The following is a 6000-nucleotide window of genomic DNA, read 5'->3' on the forward strand; positions in this document are numbered from 1 at the left end:
AAAGATCTCCACCAATTGCTTAATATTGTTTACAAGTATTACAAAGTTTGTGTCTATGCTAGACTTATTCCAACTTAAATTTCTTTTTTTCTTACAAACAAAGCTACATATGCAGTGTTGCTAATACAGTACTTCACTCTTCATCTACTTTCCAAAGATTTGAATAATCCAAGAATCCACACTGCAGTAATGCCACAGATAGAGGTCAGAAGCAGCAAAATGAGCTTGCCTCACGAACTTAGCCAAGATAGTATCTTTTCTTCCAAATTTATGCTTATTTTGAACCTATGAGAGCAAATAGAAGCTCAACTATGCATTTGTTTAGCTGCTGTTCACTAATCTAAATGCCTATAAATTTTGCAGTGTGGCAAGTCTATCATACTCTGAAGTTGCAAACATCCTTTTTGGAAAAATGTCATTCACAGACATAGTTGTACATTTATTCTTAAGTTTTAATACTTGGAAAAAAATAAATATATTTCTGATGGTTACAGTGACCTTGTAAATTCTTCATTAATCAAAGTAAACTTTTTGTCCCCTAGGAAGCAGGTAGGAGTCCATTCATTTTTAAGGCTTGTATTTCAAATAACAGTGAAAGCAAGTTCTACCCAGCTTATAGAAGAGATTTTTTTTAATGAATTGACATTGCAAAGCAACTTCAGCACATACTAATGTAGTTAGCAAAGTGACACATCTTAATGAACTGTGTCAACTCAAAACTGCTCATTTTGAAAATTACGTCAGAATGGGGAAAATATCTTAAAGCAAAATGAGTCATTAGTGACAGATAGTTACTGGTGATATAGTGAGTAAAAACAAAACTAGAAGAGAAGTAGTTGTGACCTGGAGTAGCATTATATGGTTTTCTTTTTTTAACATAACAGATTAACAAACTATCTACACTTTGTAAACCAAAGCTGTCTGCATTAAGGTAGAACGAATAATTGTTACATCCAAATGATCAGTCAGCTGTTTGTGTTTGCAATTCTTGATTCCAGTCTACCTGTAATAACCTGGTAAGAACAAATGCAATTGTCACTTTAGGAAAAACTGCTAAAAGAAAAGTAGAATAAGCATGTTAACAATGACTCTAGATTGCAAATTTGCCTTGGAAGTATATCACTATATTCCTTCATTGTTAGTGGGTCAAAATCCTGCAATTCTCTCCAAAACAGCTGTGGCAATTCAAGGTAGTTCCCCACTGCCTTCTCAAGGACAGCTCTGGTCCAGCAATAAATACTGGCTAGCCAACGATGCCCAAGTCCCACAAATAATTTTTTAAAAATTAGGATGAGCGTTCAAACCCAGTACAGTGAAATTTCTGATCAGAATTAATGTGCAGATTTCCTGTGTTTTATGCAGAGAGATTCTAAACCACAATCAATCAAAAAATTTCAAGTTAGTGTGTTTTGTATGCCAAATCGGTTGCTCACAGCTAGACCTAAATTATTGATGTGTAATTATGTGCAGGGATATAAAGGGAAGGGAAGAATTCCAGCAGTGACCCCTGCTGGAATGTTTGTGTAGTCATACTATTGTTTCTAATAGAATTGTTTGCCAAATGAGTCAGTGCTTTAAGTATGGGAAGAGTGAAACAAGGAGCAAAATTTTTAAAAGCACGTTGGTCATGTGTGGCTTCCATATCTCATCTATGTCAGAAAACTCCTTTGTTAAATATGGTCTGTTATTAATATCATAACATGTAAATGACATCCAACTATTATGTCCAGCCCACAATCATTTACCTGATGTAGATCAATAAAATCTGGTGCAATTGGATTTGATTTATAGAAGTTCAGTGAGCTCTCCCAAATACATCATTATGAAAGGTCTTGTCATACTGAAGGCTGCATATAAGGACAAATACCAAAATTATTTAATGAGTGATAGCAAGATTGTTGGAGGAATTTTCAGGACTTGGATTGGAAAATTAATGTAGCTGAATTCAACTTGTCCTGCCACTCTCTGGCAAGGCAGTATCAGAAGGAGCTAAAGGTTTGTACTTAAGGAAAAAAAATCGCCTTAAAAGTACTTCCAATATTACCTGCTTGATTTTGTGATGAATTGTGGTCAGTGACTCCAAACCTAAAGCACTTAATCATGATAGTCCTATGCTATTCGTAACTGTAAATTATGTATTTATAAAACACCGAGAAACAATTAATTTGATTTGTATGAAGAGAAATACTAAAAGTAGTTTCAGCTCTGCAAATTATTAACTGGATTTGGAATATAGTCAACTTTTTTGAGATTATTTTGCATTCTGAATACTAATAACCTTAGGTCTCAGTATCTGGCAGTTGTAAATAAGTAGGTATTTGAAATCTGCTGTTTTTAAATTTTTTAAAGGTTTGATATGTTTAAAAGTTTGCTTAATTTCAAATGCTTTAAATATCGTGACTGTGTATTTACAATTTCATATGAATTAAAGTTGGTAATTTTTCATGTTTTATGTAACCCTCCTATTGCCACAACATATAAGAAGTATGCTTAATGGGATGTGGTATGTATTGCCCAGAAGGCAGTTGATTGTCAACCATATCGCCGTGGGTTGACCTATGTAGGCCAGACCAGATAAGAATGGCTGATTTCTTTCCTGACAAGACCTTAGTGAACCATATGGGTTTTTACAACAGTCAGCAATGATTACATGGTTTCTATTAGGCCTGCTGTCTACTCTAGATTTTTATTGAATTCAAATTTTACCATCTGTCATGGTAGATTACAACTTCTGACCACAGAGCTCTGGTGCTCTGGACTGCTAGTCTTGGAGTAAGGGACTGAGATGACAGGAGATATTTTCCAGTGTTGTGAATCTGTGGAAGTCTTTACTGCAGATGGCTGCCAAGACTGGTCCAATAGATATATTCCCAGGCTATTGTATACAGATTTTTTTTTATATTAAGGGCATTGAGGGGTTTTTTTTGTGGGGGGGGGGGGTTGGTTGGTGGTGGGCAGAAGTGTGAAATTAAGGATTGTCAGATCAGGTGTGATTTCATTATATATTAAAACAGACTTTCTAGGCTGAATGGTCTACATCAGCTATTTTTGTAGTTTTATGAAGATTGGTACATTGAGGAATAGTGCTGGGATAGTGTTCTATGACTCTGACACTGGAGACCAAGACACAGAATCAGTCTGTGTATAGAAATGCGAAATAGCAATGGAGTGACGTCCTTGGTGGGAGTCATCTTTAGATTCCCTAATATTAGGTCCACAGTAGGACACAATGTAAACAAGGAAATGGGACTTGCAAAAAAGATACAATAAATGTGATTTTTAATATGCATGTAGACTGGATTAATTAAATTAGCAAGGATAGCTTTAAGAAAAAGTTCATAGTTCGATATAATTTCGTGGAATAATATGTTGAACAGCCAACAGAGGACAAATTATTTTGAGTTTGATACTGTGAAATGAGATGGGATAAATTCTTTCCATGGTGAAAGATCCTCATAGTAAAGGAAGGGAAATAATTGTGTAGTGGAATTTCAAATTCAGTTTCAGGATGAGAAACTTGAGTCCCATACTAGTGTTCTGGAGTGAAACAAAGATAATTGTGTAGGCATGAGGACATAATTGACCCTACTGGACTAGGCAGAACTGCTAAAGGTTTTGATAGTTGGTAAGCAATGGAAAATATTTAGAGAGATGAGATTCCATTCCTCCAACTAAAATATATTCCAGAAAACGCAAAGTTTATAAAGGAGAGAGAAAGCATCCATGATTAAGTAAGGAAGTTAATGTGGAAAAAGCTGAGCAATATCATGTTGCAAAAGTTGCACCAATCGGGAGGATTAGGAGACTTTTAAAGACCGATTACTAAAATTCTGAAAATGGAGGGGGGAGTGGGAGGAGGCGGCAGCAGAAAATAGGCAACAAGACACCACTGAGTTTACCATCTGGGAAATTGTTGGAATCAATTATTAAGGAAGCTGTGATGGGACATTTGGAAAGTCAAAGCACAAACTGAGTTAAGATAGTTTAATGAAGGGTAAATCAGCTTGACTGATTTCGGTTCTTCAAAAGTAGAACTGGCAATGTAGATAATGGGCTCCTGTAGCTGGGTCATAATCTTACAGCACAGAAGAGGCCCCTTGACCGATTTGAGTCTGCTGATCTCTCCATATTGATCCCACTTGACAACATAACCCATATCCCTGAATGGTATGACATTTCAAATGAATGTATACACTTCTCTAAATGTTTCCTGCCTCTGCTGGCCTTCCAGGTAGTGCATTTCAGATTCCCACCACCACCTGGGTGCTCAAATCTTCTGCCCTTCAAATTGTGACCCTTTGTTATTGACCCACCATATCTGGACTTGCAGAATGGATTTGATAAAGTGCAACACAACAGGTTAATACCAAGCTAAGATCACAAGGGGTTGGGGTAATATATTAGCTTAGTTAGTGAATTGGTTAGCCAACAAAGCAGAGAATTGGGATAAGTGGATCTTTTTCTAGTTTGGCAAGCTGAAACAAGTGGATGCCACAAGGTTAGGTTCTTGGGCTCCAATAATTTACGATCTATATTAATGACTTGGATACAGCGATAGAAGGTAATGTCATGTTTGGCTTTAGAAAAAAACCTCCAAACCAGATTGAGTTAATTGTTAAAAGTTTAATTGCACATGAAAGTAAGCAATTGAAGGAAAATACATGAAAACTGACTTAATGTAAAAACAGTCTGTGTTGACTGGACGCTGCTTGACCTGCTGTGCTTTTCCCAGCTTCACACTTTATCAATTCTGACTTTCCAGCATCTACAGTCCTCACTATCTCCAGGTAACTGCAATGACCTTGCCTTGAGTTGGGAACGGCTGTTTTGCAGTGACACCTGCATTTGTTCGTGACCACCAAGCACAAAGGAATGCTTGGGAAAGTAATCCGAATGGTAATGCAGCATATGATATCAGATTCCATATAGTATTAATTTTGGGGACTACAGCCAGGTTTTTTTGGGGGGGGGAGGGGTGGAAGAGGGGAGACCTTTCACCATTGACTTGGAGTTCATACACTGGTGATGTGGGAAACAGCTCAAAGTATCAGCCATCACCCAGGAGTCCATAATAGGCAGACAGTGAGACTCGTTGAGCAAGTTTAAAGTAGTTTAAACTAATAGATGCAAACAAATAAGGAAGTCTACCTAGATTAAATTAAGCTAATAAATTTGTTTTATATTGAAACATGTATTGTCTTGTATTGTATTCCTTTTGATTAGGTCTTAAAGAATCTAAGTACTTTTAGTGTAACAGTAAATGTATGATAGCCAAATTTCCGGTAGACAGTAGAATAGTTGAGGAAAATAAGTTAAAATGGAGAATTTAAAAATGGGTATGTATAGGTTGGGCAAATGGACCAAAAGTTGGCAGATGGTGTTCACCTTGATTTCAGTGAGAGGTTTTCCATTTTGGTCTGAAGAACACAAAAGTTAGTTTGTGTTCTAAATGGGAAGAAACTCTTATATAGAGGTTTCTGGGTGCTCTTGTGCATGATGAGCAGAAACATATAGAAGGAAGTTCCAGCAGTTATCTGTAGAGAAATTTCCTTCAACTCCTAAATATTTTAATTTTGCAATGGCATTTTGATGCCACACTTGGCCAACTGCTTTTGTCCATGTTTGGTCCAAGGCTGAAATGAGGTCAGTATCTGAATGGCATTGGCAAATTCCCCCCAAGCTCAATGAGAAGATTTATTTCTGTTTGCAACGCTGCCAATGATGCCTCTTTTTACTTTGTAGACTAATGAGATGATTATTGGACTGGTTGAGTATGTCCTGCATTTTGTGAATGAAATATGAATGATTTTCCTGTCACTTCAATGAAGGAGTGTTTAGCAAAAAAGAAAGCTGAATGATCTTATCTCAATGGTATGACATCTACGGTGTATGAAATCAGTATTGGAGGAATAGATGGAGTTATTGGCTTTGCTCTGTCCTGAAGACACTTAAATCTCTTCCTTCTCAAAGTTGGACATCCGCTTAAAACATGGACATTTT

This window comes from Chiloscyllium punctatum, chromosome 1 (genome assembly GCF_047496795.1).
Source record: "Chiloscyllium punctatum isolate Juve2018m chromosome 1, sChiPun1.3, whole genome shotgun sequence".
Taxonomy (NCBI): Eukaryota; Metazoa; Chordata; class Chondrichthyes; order Orectolobiformes; family Hemiscylliidae; genus Chiloscyllium; species Chiloscyllium punctatum.